The sequence below is a fragment of the Formica exsecta genome, unplaced genomic scaffold (genome assembly GCF_003651465.1).
Source record: "Formica exsecta isolate Colony F162 unplaced genomic scaffold, ASM365146v1 scaffold1022, whole genome shotgun sequence".
Lineage (NCBI taxonomy): Eukaryota > Metazoa > Arthropoda > Insecta > Hymenoptera > Formicidae > Formica > Formica exsecta.
Window position 1 is genome coordinate 140,117 of NW_021848362.1, and position 11,910 is coordinate 152,026.

Consider the following 11,910-nt stretch of genomic DNA (forward strand, 5'->3'; position numbering starts at 1 on the left):
AATATTAAGGGTAAATAATAACAATGATAGTAGTAAGATAAGGCCTTAACGATACAACAGCGTGGAGAATACGATCGTGATTTAAGTTTTTAAAAAATTTGTGTCATCTATTTTTTTTCTTTTTTTTTTTTTTTTTTCTTCATAATAAGCAAAATTATTTCTAGCCACAGACTGAACAACATTATTTAACGTAGTATTTTAATTAATGTTATTCTTTTTTCTTTTTTTTTTTAAGTTTCTGATAACTTGCAATAATTTTCTTGCAACATTTATTTATATACATTTATTTTTCTTCTTACGTTAATTCTTTCTTCGATAAGCGATTAATCTTACATAAGATGAGTTTATGGAACGGTTGTGAATGTGAGATATGAAAAAATAGACTCACATAAATGAGGAGGATGCAAGATTAATAGAAAGATAAAGAAATGATATCAAAATATGCAATTTCGATTTTTCGATTGCTCGCTCCGTATATTTATAGTTTTGTAAGACAAAATCTGCAAAATATGACGCGCGCGCGCGATATCTATAGCAGTTAACACATAATCGTGCGTTGAGCTAACAATCGATCGATTTGATTTATGATGTCGGAGATTATTGAAAGGAAGTATATATTTCTATATACAGATAGACAACGGATACTTGTCGATTGTAAACTTGATTGTACGTGAGATCTTTTTTTTTTTCGGTGTTAAGCGCCGTGCTCAATGACTCGAGAGAGAAAATCGATATCCCGGGATACGCGCGAGGAGAAAGTTTAGAACTTGTTTCCTTTTGCCTTTGGACTTCGATTTATATGCGCGAAGAATTGCCAGTCCAGAGATTATTTTTATATGATTGGGACGCACTTTCACGTTTGGAATTTATTTTGTTTATCGTCAAAACGACGATAATGAATCTAAATACATGTCTTTACATGAGAATCAGTCGAAGAAAATAAAATTACCACGTCGAAATTTAATTACGTGGTAGATTACGAGGAACTAAAAGAAATAATAGTAATAAAAATGCAATCATTTTGCATTATATGTATTCCCTTTTTTTTTTTTCGTTTTTCGTTTCTCGTCTTATTCTTCCGCGAGTTTTACAACGACATACGGAATAATACTGGTTAACATCTCGGGGCCCCTCTTAAATTTATGCTTTGTTTTTCAACGAAACAAATTGCACATCCGGTTACTGTACATATTAATACATAACTCGATTATATTAAACGTCTAATATCTATAAATCCGTGCCGTTTTTTGAAGACATTTAATTTATTCTTTTTTTTTATACTGATTATTGTTTTTCGTGAATCTATACATTTTTCGCGAATACTGATCATACCTCTTACAAAAGCCGGCGAATCAATTTAGCCATTTAGTCCGATCGTTAGATGTAAAAAAAGCGAAACTGCGTCTCGAAACACATTGTGATATTCAATGGCCCATAAGAGTCTTCGAACCAGTATGCTTCAAGGTTGTCAAGATCTCAGAATTCGCGGTAGATTCATTGCGCGAGAGAGAAACGAATTAAACACTGCCGTCCGGTGAAAGAGAGAAAAAAGAGGATAAATTAAGCGGAAACATACGTATTTATTATTATAAAGACGCGCATGCCAATCAGTCTCACGATCCCGGAATAATAATGTGTAAATATCAGCTGTATAAACAGAAATTGTATAATTTCGATTGTATAAATTTTCCTCTGTAAAATTAATGTACATATGCACGCGCGAATCGTCCGATCGCGGTCGATAGTAGTAACAATTTTTGTTTTATTTCTTGTCGAGAACGCGAGAATTACGAATTGAACATTCTTGTGAAAAGCACGCGCACATGTAATTGGCATTTCCAGAGGTCTGTATGGTTGGCGCCAGGCTCGATTTTTTCTTATCGATTTTACGGCGCAAACGTACAACCGAAAAAAAATACGCGGATAACGAACGAGACGGATGGGGTTGGAAAGAGAAAGAAGCAGAACAGTAAAAAAAATCAATCGTTTAACTAGAAGAGTCGATGAGAAATTAGCTGTGATGATGATTCAATAGATACTATTAATTTTAAAACACTAATCAATACAATACATATGTGTGTATGTGTGTGTGTGTATGTATGTGCGCGCGCATGTCTGTGTATGTATGTACACATATGTATATGTATATTATATATGATAAACCAATTTAGAGAGAGAAAACAGAAGTAACTTTTAAGTACGATAATTATGAGAATAATGATGTTAATAGTTGGATAAAAATATTATGATAAATAAGCGAGCGAATAAGAGAGAAGGAGAGAGAGAAAGAGAGAGAGAGAGAGAGGAGAAGCACCTTCTTTCCCTCTGTCTCTTTCTCTCGCTCTTTCTTATAAGAGAGGGCATAACATCTCCGTATTCTTCACGCTTTAATATTAATTAAACGTAAATTTTTGACAGTTCGATAGTACTATCAATACGGACGCGCTCGGAAGCTCGAGAGTGCTTTGGGCGCGATCGAGAGAAAAGAACAAAAAAAAAAGAAAGAGAGGGGCACAATAATCCGAGCGTATCTAGCTCGTGGCTTTAAAACGCAATTCAATTGTCGTGATTATAAGACATACACACACACAAATATAGCTGATAATGTAGTTTATAATTGCAACGTGCCGACGTGCGGTTGGGTCGTCCCGAAAAACGTGGATCGACGAAAAGCGATTTTCAAATGAGCGATCGTCACTGCTACGGCGATCCTTGATTAAGAAGGCATGCATTTTAGAAGATACTTCAAGCGTTTTGACGTGTATAACACTTGATTAGATTTGCTTCGTTTCTGGGAAAAGAAAATAACATCGAGTGTAATCATGGTACGATCTCTCTTTAAAGAGAACTCGGCAGAAAAACGCCAAAAGTCCGAGCAAAATCATGATCTTCTTTTTTCATTCAAGGGAAAATGTGCAGACGGGGGACGACCCATTTATCGGTCAACATACAATTGTGATATTGTAATGTACAAAATCGCAATATAAGCTTGGGCTTAAGTGCGCGAGATTTCGAGGGTCGGTGAGCGCGAAAAAGGATAGAAGGACCGTTTTCAAAGTGATCGCGATAAGTTTAGGAACGTTTTGCGTTGCACTTATCGAAACATGGTAATCGATAAGGTTGATCGTATATTGGGATCTATTAATGCTTTCGATAAATCCTCAAGATTTCTCTAGTGATTGATACTTGACTACTTGCTTTTACAAAACGGATTTTTGAGCGAAAAAACTATACTAACAATAAGTTGTTTCGCTGAAGCGGTATAAATTATACTCGACAAATATGCAATTTTTCCATGGCAAAGAAATGTACAATGATAAAATAAGCATCGTTTTATTTACAAAGTCAAATCAGATTCCGTCGCAAATAATTTAGACTCGAGGTGCATTTAAGCGTTTCACTTTCTAGATTTTCAGTAGCCATATTTTTCAGTGAATACATAATTAATCTCAATTAGTAACTTAGGAATTTTATTTTTTCTGAAAATAGAAAATTTTTATTGCGTATATATATCCTGCCTTCGCTGTTTTTGTCCAAATTATTAATGTGTCTCGTTTCGTTAGTTACATTTTGCTTTTCGCTCGTATTCTATTGGCATATAATTAAAAAAAAAAATAGATGATATTTCAAAGAAACGTTTTGTTCGTGCTTTCTCTCATGGTAATAATAGTAGTAGTAGTAGTAATAGTAGTAGTATATAGTAGTAATAGAGTAACAGGAAAAGAAAGAGAGAAGGAAGAAATGCTGTTAAAATTTTACGATGCTTTTTACAGATTTTTCCTAAACTTTCTTACAAATACTTTTTAAAAAAGTATGCAATATAAAGATAAAGAAAATCGTTTTGGAACTTTCACGAAGAATTCTCTGATATGAAGTTGATTGTTTTTTTAATTTTAGATTAGGTTCCTTCGTAATCTTTCTCTGTGAGGGGGACTTGTTTCTTTCTTGAACAAATATAAAGTATGACATGGAATGGAGTGGTTCCTGATGAACATTCGTGAATGGAATAGAATGTTAAATTCGCATATAGTTTTTTTTTAACAAATAATAAGTTTTTGCATAAGAAAGAGTATTAGTTTTTTTAATGCCTCTTTTATCTGTAGTGGAGTATACAGTACGCTTTTTAAGAAAAATCTTTGTAGACACGAGGATGTGCAATTGATATAATTTTTCATTTTTTTGTGTAACGCAATAGTTAGGCGGTCCTTTTTTTTTATTCATTTCGCATTATTGACAAAAATTTAAAAATGTTTTTATGAAAGATGAAATAAATGGATTATTTGAAGCATGCATGCACATTTTCAAACTTTACGAATATCCATCGTCGTAGAGAGCAACGCGAACTACTTGAATACGTAAGCGAAGATATTGAAGCTCATCGAGAAAAAAAACCAACGTGTTCGAACAGATTGCCGAGCTTTCTCACGATTGCGCCTCGAATTTTCCGCTTTTCGTTCGATCGACAAAGAGGGCAATTCTGGGAGAAGCGTTCTGCGAGAAAAATTTGAAACTTTTTAGTGTCCAAACTCGCATACGCTCGCGTCTTATCATACCGAGCACTGATCATAACAGGGACACAAACACACAGTCACACGAAACACTATGTCGATTAATTACATAAGCCTTAAATTTAGGATTAAGTTTACAGAGCGAAACGAAGGAGAAAAGGAGAGAGGAAAAGAAAGAGAGCGAGAGAGTATAATTGTTGTACCGAAACACTTTTTTTATGATTTAATATTATAAATTGTTCGGAATCAGTTTTAAAACCGCGACAAGCGACGCATAACTTCTTTCCTCCGCGATATCATTTAATTTTTAATATACTCTTTGACGAGAGATATAATACATTCCTTCGACTTTTTTCTTCTCTCCGCGAATTTATATCATTTGCGTTTGACGCTAAATTTTGTCGCGTGCCTCTTTTCGTATCGCTCACCGTCTTATTCGTTATTAACTCCTCCTTTTTTTTAAATTAAATTTTAAGACAGATTGCCGAGCTTTCTCACGATTGCGCCTCGAATTTTCCGCTTTTCGTTCGATCGACAAAGAGGGAAATTCTGGGAGAGAAGCGTTCTGCGAGAAAAATTTGAAACTTTTTAGTGTCCAAACTCGCATACGCTCGCGTCTTATCATACCGAGCACTGATCATAACAGGGACACAAACACACAGTCACACGAAACACTATGTCGATTAATTACATAAGCCTTAAATTTAGGATTAAGTTTACAGAGCGAAACGAAGGAGAAAAGGAGAGAGGAAAAGAAAGAGAGCGAGAGAGTATAATTGTTGTACCGAAACACTTTTTTTATGATTTAATATTATAAATTGTTCGGAATCAGTTTTAGAACCGCGACAAGCGACGCATAACTTCTTTCCTCCGCGATATCATTTAATTTTTAATATACTCTTTGACGAGAGATATAATACATTCCTTCGACTTTTTTCTTCTCTCCGCGAATTTATATCATTTGCGTTTGACGCTAAATTTTGTCGCGTGCCTCTTTTCGTATCGCTCACCGTCTTATTCGTTATTAACTCCTCCTTTTTTTTAAATTAAATTTTAAGCTTTATTATTAAAAATTGTCGAGGCACGAATTTCGATCTCAATCGTTTCATCTCGCCAAATATAATTTAGAATCGTATAAGCGCGTGTGACAGCGAATCTGCATATTTACACTCTGGAAAAGCATCGCATATATATGCGGAAGAGAATGGATAAAATTGGGTGTATGTAGCCATTATAGATCATTGATTATCGATCAACATTTCTAATGTATAATACTTGATTCTTTTAATTCGGGTAAAGCTGCAGGCTGCATCGGGAAGACAAATAGATCATGCATTAGAAATTGTTCATTGTCTTCTGCACACCTTCGTAAACGTGCGATGCGTTTCTGGTACGGAGCCGCATTGAATGCGTACACGCGCCTATACGTATAACCCGGTGAACATTTGATTTAAAAGACATTTCGAGGCGCTAGGTAGTTCGTTTACAAGTGTGTGGTCGGATATAACGTTTGTTGACGACGGCGGAAGGGAGAAGTTTCTTCGCTGCTTTATAAAGCGTTTCGCGCACATCCTCCTCGACGGAGGATCGACCCGTCGACGACAATATTTTTTATCCTTCCTTCTGCCGCCGTTTACACGGCTGCGTGACGCGACGATGCGAGAGAGAGAGAAAGAGATACGTCGGATAATTTATACGTACACGAGAGGATGCGATACTTCGGGGTGACGCGTCTCGCAAGAGATAGGATTGTATTTCTCAAAATACGGAAAATACATGAAATGTCCCGTTTCTCGTATCGTGGCGATCGTATTGCCGACAACGAAAAAAAGATTGTTCGCCAGTACGGCGAGAAAATGCATTGACTATTTGAGCGAATCGAGAGACCATGTACCTTGATATATATATACAATATATATAAATATAGTTTAGCGTATTTCCAGAAAGAGACGATGAATGTGTATGTGTGAGTATATGCGAATGAATATGATAGAATGAGTGTGTGCCAAAATCGGGGAGAGAAAGAATGAAAAAGAGGGTTGAGAGTAAAAAGAATACAAAATATATATAGAAATATATATATCTACAGAGAGAGAGAGAGAGAAAGAGAGAATATATATGTGTGTATGAGCAAAAGAGCTTCCTTCTCCAAGGACACATTTATTCTTTTGATCCATTATCGAATTTTTTAATAAGATATTGATACCAATGGTTTAGTAAAAGAGAGAGAAATAAAGGATAATGCGCGGATGTATACTATTAAAAGTATATCATCAAGTAAGCGTTAAATGTACTTTTTCATGCCATCACATCTACGCTTGATCCATATTAACCTTTATTTATCTCTTAATAAATATTTGGCTTTATAGAAGCTGGTAACGCAATGATAAATATATAAATACATGGCGCAGTAATTGGAAAAATTATTCGGAGAAGGATCACTAGAAAAAATGTGTCATTTTAGATTAAAATTGTTTTCGCGCGCGCATGGCACAAATTTATATTGTAAAATGTTTGGTCGTCGTTACAAACGGCATACGAAACACGTATTTTCTTCAGCGCGCGTGTGAAAGCAACTTTCTCATTCGATAAATAAGCATGTGTATAAGGTTCTATTTTTCCTCTTAATTTCTCGATGCATGGAGGAAGGGGGAATATATCTGTGCGCACAATCTGACTATTGATAAAGAGATCTCGCCACGCGATCATTAAGATAAGAATTATCTTGAATTCTTAAAATTTCGATATTGTCTGATAATGATTTGAACTGATGATTAATCTATCGCGTCTTATTTTTAAGAAGATATACCATCATATGTTTGAAACATATGGACAAGAGATTATGTTCTTCGTCCTTTTTTTGGTCCTCATTATTTTCTTTATCTGCCGAACAATTCTCTTTAGATATGTTGGCATAAATTTTTTTTAAAAGCTATCGTCGATTTATTTTATCGAATACGCAAGAATAAAACGAATATTATATGTAATATAAACATTTTTAAAATGTATATATTTTTATTTGAATTACTTGAATTTATATTTATTTTAAAAATTTATATATAATATTTATATTTTTATATTTAAATGTTAGCGCTGGATTCGCATACATTTTCCGTACTAATCTTACAAAGACGAGAAAATTTGATACACGATTTAGCGCTAAATGAATATGTATTTTCAAAATTAAATTGATGACGTCATATCGAAAATTTTGTGGAATTTTGCGAGACAGAGATCATTCTCTGCACACATGCATATTCCTCCCTCGTTCTAGCACACAACCTTGTTTCTTTGCGTCTATTTTTTCTTCTACATTTGTTCGTAAGTTTACACTTTATACTTGAGCATCGCTGAATTATTTCCCGAAACTCTGGTCTGCTTTAATGGAACAATGATAGAAATACATATTATCGCGAGAGATAGAGAAAGAGAATGTGTGCTTCGATATTACGCGAGTTGTTTCTCTTAAAAGTGGGTATATGAGAGCGCAATCTCGAAAAACTCTGAATATAAATGAGACGCGGGAACCAATTGATTTGGCATGGCACGTGTATTTTTAAGAGAACTAAACGCTTTTTAAAGAAACTCCTCGCGTATATGTAGTGCATACATTTTGTATTTGCAAAAATTTTAAAGGCGATGGTAATCCAACAATGCAAGCGTGTACAATTTTGGAGAATAATAATGTACGAATGATGTTATGATTATCATAATACGATCGCGCAGGTTAACGCGAAATTGTTATAAGAAAAACTTGCATGAATAATGATTTTCTTTTTGTCGATACAAGATGTATGCCTATATAAGATTGCGAAAAGATAACGGTATCGTTCCGTTGTCTCAAGAAAGAAAGAGAGTGAGAGAGAGAGAGAGAAAGAGAGAGAGAGAGAGGAAGAGATAAAGAACTGCGAATCTATTAGAGGAAGTTAATAATAGTTAGTAAGAATATTGAGTCGCGATCTCTGTGATGATGATAACAACGTTGACGATAACAATGATGAAGATTTTCCCTGCTCCGTGTTTCTCTGACAATTTCTGTCGTGAACATGTGATGAGATGCAATTAATCTTCGAGGTTTCTAGAGTACATAAGATATAGAGTCGTAATCTACTATGTAGCAATGTAAAAGAAAAAACAAAAAGTTAATACTTTTAAGGTCTGATTGGAGCGTAATAGACATCATGTATTATATCGCGATTAAAGATTAAGCTGTTGACACACGAGGAAGGATCATCGATCGACGATGATTGTGAAAGAATAGTAATATAGACGATGATACACATTTAAATAGATGTAAATAAGCGAAATGAAAACGCGTATGAAGAGGGTGGATACTCTCGAAAACAGACAGAGAGGGAGATAATTATTTTGCTACGCGAGAAGAAAGGAAGACTTCCGGAAGCTGTGCAAAGTGTGATTCCCATTGGCAACTCGGTTCAAGCGGTTCAAGATCCAAATACCACTGCGACCGATTGCAGAGATCGCTCTTAACCTTGGGCAATATCTGCAAATGCGGCAAGACAGAATAGGGCGAAAAAGAAAGACGACGGAGAGAAACAAAGTGGCGAAGGAAGGAAAGAAGACTCGTCGTTCGCGCAAAAACGAGATCTATCGATCGTCTGTCCATCCAATAACGATTCGTATCAGATGTTTGCATTCCCGATAATCCGTACCGGACAACTTTTGCAAAAGAGTCACTTCCGCGATACGCATTCGCGAGGACAATACCGAGAGCTGCAAGAATCATGGAGGAAATCATGGATTTCGACAGAGAAGGAAAAAAATTATCTTCGATTCAGAAGTATTCCAACCAATGATCTAAAACGAATAATTTACAGCCAAGAAACAAAACTTTTACCTGCTCTTGAAGCAGGTGATTCAAAGGAGAAGAAGGGATGTTGTACTGAAATCGTGGCGATGGCATCATCGTGATTGCGCGAGAGGCGAGGAAGGTCATGTGGATAATCAGCTGATCGCCACCTTTCGACGCGCATCTCATTGTTTTCGCCGCGAAACAATCGTCTCGTGCTTGCGTGTCCGACGAGGAGAATAAAGAATTGGCAAGAAAGAGAGAGAAAGAAAAGTGGAATGGAAGGTTGACGGATGCTAATTTTGCTGTTGCGTTTGAGAAGCTGTGCGCCAGGAATCATCATAACTTTCTTTGTCTTTATTCTCGACATGTATAAGAAAAATATGTGAAGATCGATGGAGATTAAAAGAATTAGGAGATGGAAATGATTAAAGAAATCGAAGACCGAGATCGAAAGACGAAAACCATGGCGTTTTGAAAAGAACAACGTATAGACATAATAAAGTTGGAGGCTTTCCGGAAGTTATTCGCTTAATACGCTCAGCAAGAAAGTGGAAGAGTCTTGCTTATGAACGTAACTGTTTATACCATACTTTGCTTTGCACGTTTATAATGCCGGTGCGTTTCTCGAGAAAGAAATAAAACGAGAAGTATATAAGCAGAGATTCGACATAGAAGAGTGACGCAATGAAATGGAGAAGAAAGTGAAAGAAGTAGGAAGAAGAGTAAGAAAATGCAAGTTTTTCGGGTGTGAATGATTATCAAGACATGGAGCAAAGAACGGGGCAGCAAGTATATATGAAAAAAGCTCTCCGTTCGTTAGCAGAACGATATCTTGAGTCTGAATGAATGGTTGAAGCGAATGTCAAGATCTCCAAGAAAAAAAACGGACCAAAAAATGTCTTTTTGAATACAAAAGGCACCAAAAAAAATTATAAATGTGAAGGTAAAATCAGAGAGAGAGAGGGAGAGATTGCGCGTATGAATGTATGAGAGATGCGGAGAAAGAAAGAGTCAAAGGAAAAGATATGAAAGAGCTGAACGATGAAAAGAAGCGGAAAAAATTGAGAGCCAAAGAACAGTCGAGAAATTGGCGTGCAATAATATCCGATAAATTGATTCCGGTTGATGATAACCAGAGAAATAAACGTGGAGTTTCGATTCCTCAATCACGCGAAGAAATCCAAGGAATCTTTATGCAACAGTCGAGTAGGCGGAGTAAATCGTAGTGAGTTTTACTAGAACTTTCCGTTCCCGAGAATATATGATGACTTCCAAGTATATTTCAGCACAACATGATTATACATCTACTTATAGGGGACGGAGTTCATATATTTCGAAATGTTTATGTGAATCATGTGTGACACACATATTCATATTATTGTTAAACAAAAAGAGAAAGAAAGAGGAGAGAGAGAGAGAGAAAGCAATCGCGTCAGGAAGATATCGAATGATGAAGATAGAAGGAACAGAAGAGGAGATGAGTTGCGGACTCGTCTGATGAGTTTCGCGTAAAAAGGTGCTATCATTTTTTGAAGACATGATAAAAGAACCTTTTGAAGTTTATACGTGTTGAAGAGAATGGAACCAACATCTTTCCGTGAGAAGCGAAGAAGAAAATCATTAAGATGGAGTAGAAGAAATTTTCAATTATCCCCCATTCGTTCTCCCTTTCCTTATTTTTCCTTTCCTTAAAAAAAGAGAATTATTTTACATCAACAAAATACTGAAGAAAAAAATCTTAGCATGCAACTTTGGAACGTCTTTAAGATTCGCAAGATATTTCACGAGAGAATCACCTTTATTTTTGTTTGCCTACCATTTCCCTACCTTGTTACATTCCATTTTAATCCAGATTCTCCCGCATAATCCTTTTATTTTTTTAGGGTCCCTTCCGGGGACCCGCAAATGCATCACAAACGGTGCTGCATTCTCGGCCAAAGCAATAAACATATGCACGAATGTGCAATCAAGCATCCAAACTGTCCTTATCAGGACAAACTTCATAAAACTGTCCTTTTAAGGGCAAGGAACACCAAAGCATCTGCAATATATAAAACTGTCCTTTTTAGGACAAAAATCTTCATCGTACCTGAAATATAATAAAGTACTTTTTCCTTATACATAATTTCCCATTAAATTATCTTTTTTCAGATCGCACAGTTATATAATCGTATAAATAGAGGTAATAAATTTAGTTATATAATATTGCATAGTATATAGAGTGTATAATATTAGATTTTTCTCTATCAATATTCCGATTCTTTTTTAATAGCCAAATAACCCAAATGTGAACATAGATTTGTTATTAGAATAATATATACCCATTCCTCAGTAAGATTGCAAAGTATATTCGTTATTAAATTGTTTTAATAATTTATTTTGCATGAAACAAATGTGTGTATAATATAATATATATAATGTTTCTGAATCATCATCTTTGTTTCAGGGACGATCCTTGAATTTGATGGGTATTTTCAATCTTAAAATAACGATGCTCCTAATCTAAAAAACGTGTTGCCAAGAATTATGTGTGCGTCGTTGTTCCTTATCTAATGAGGAATAAAAAACACACTATGACGTATAGGGAAA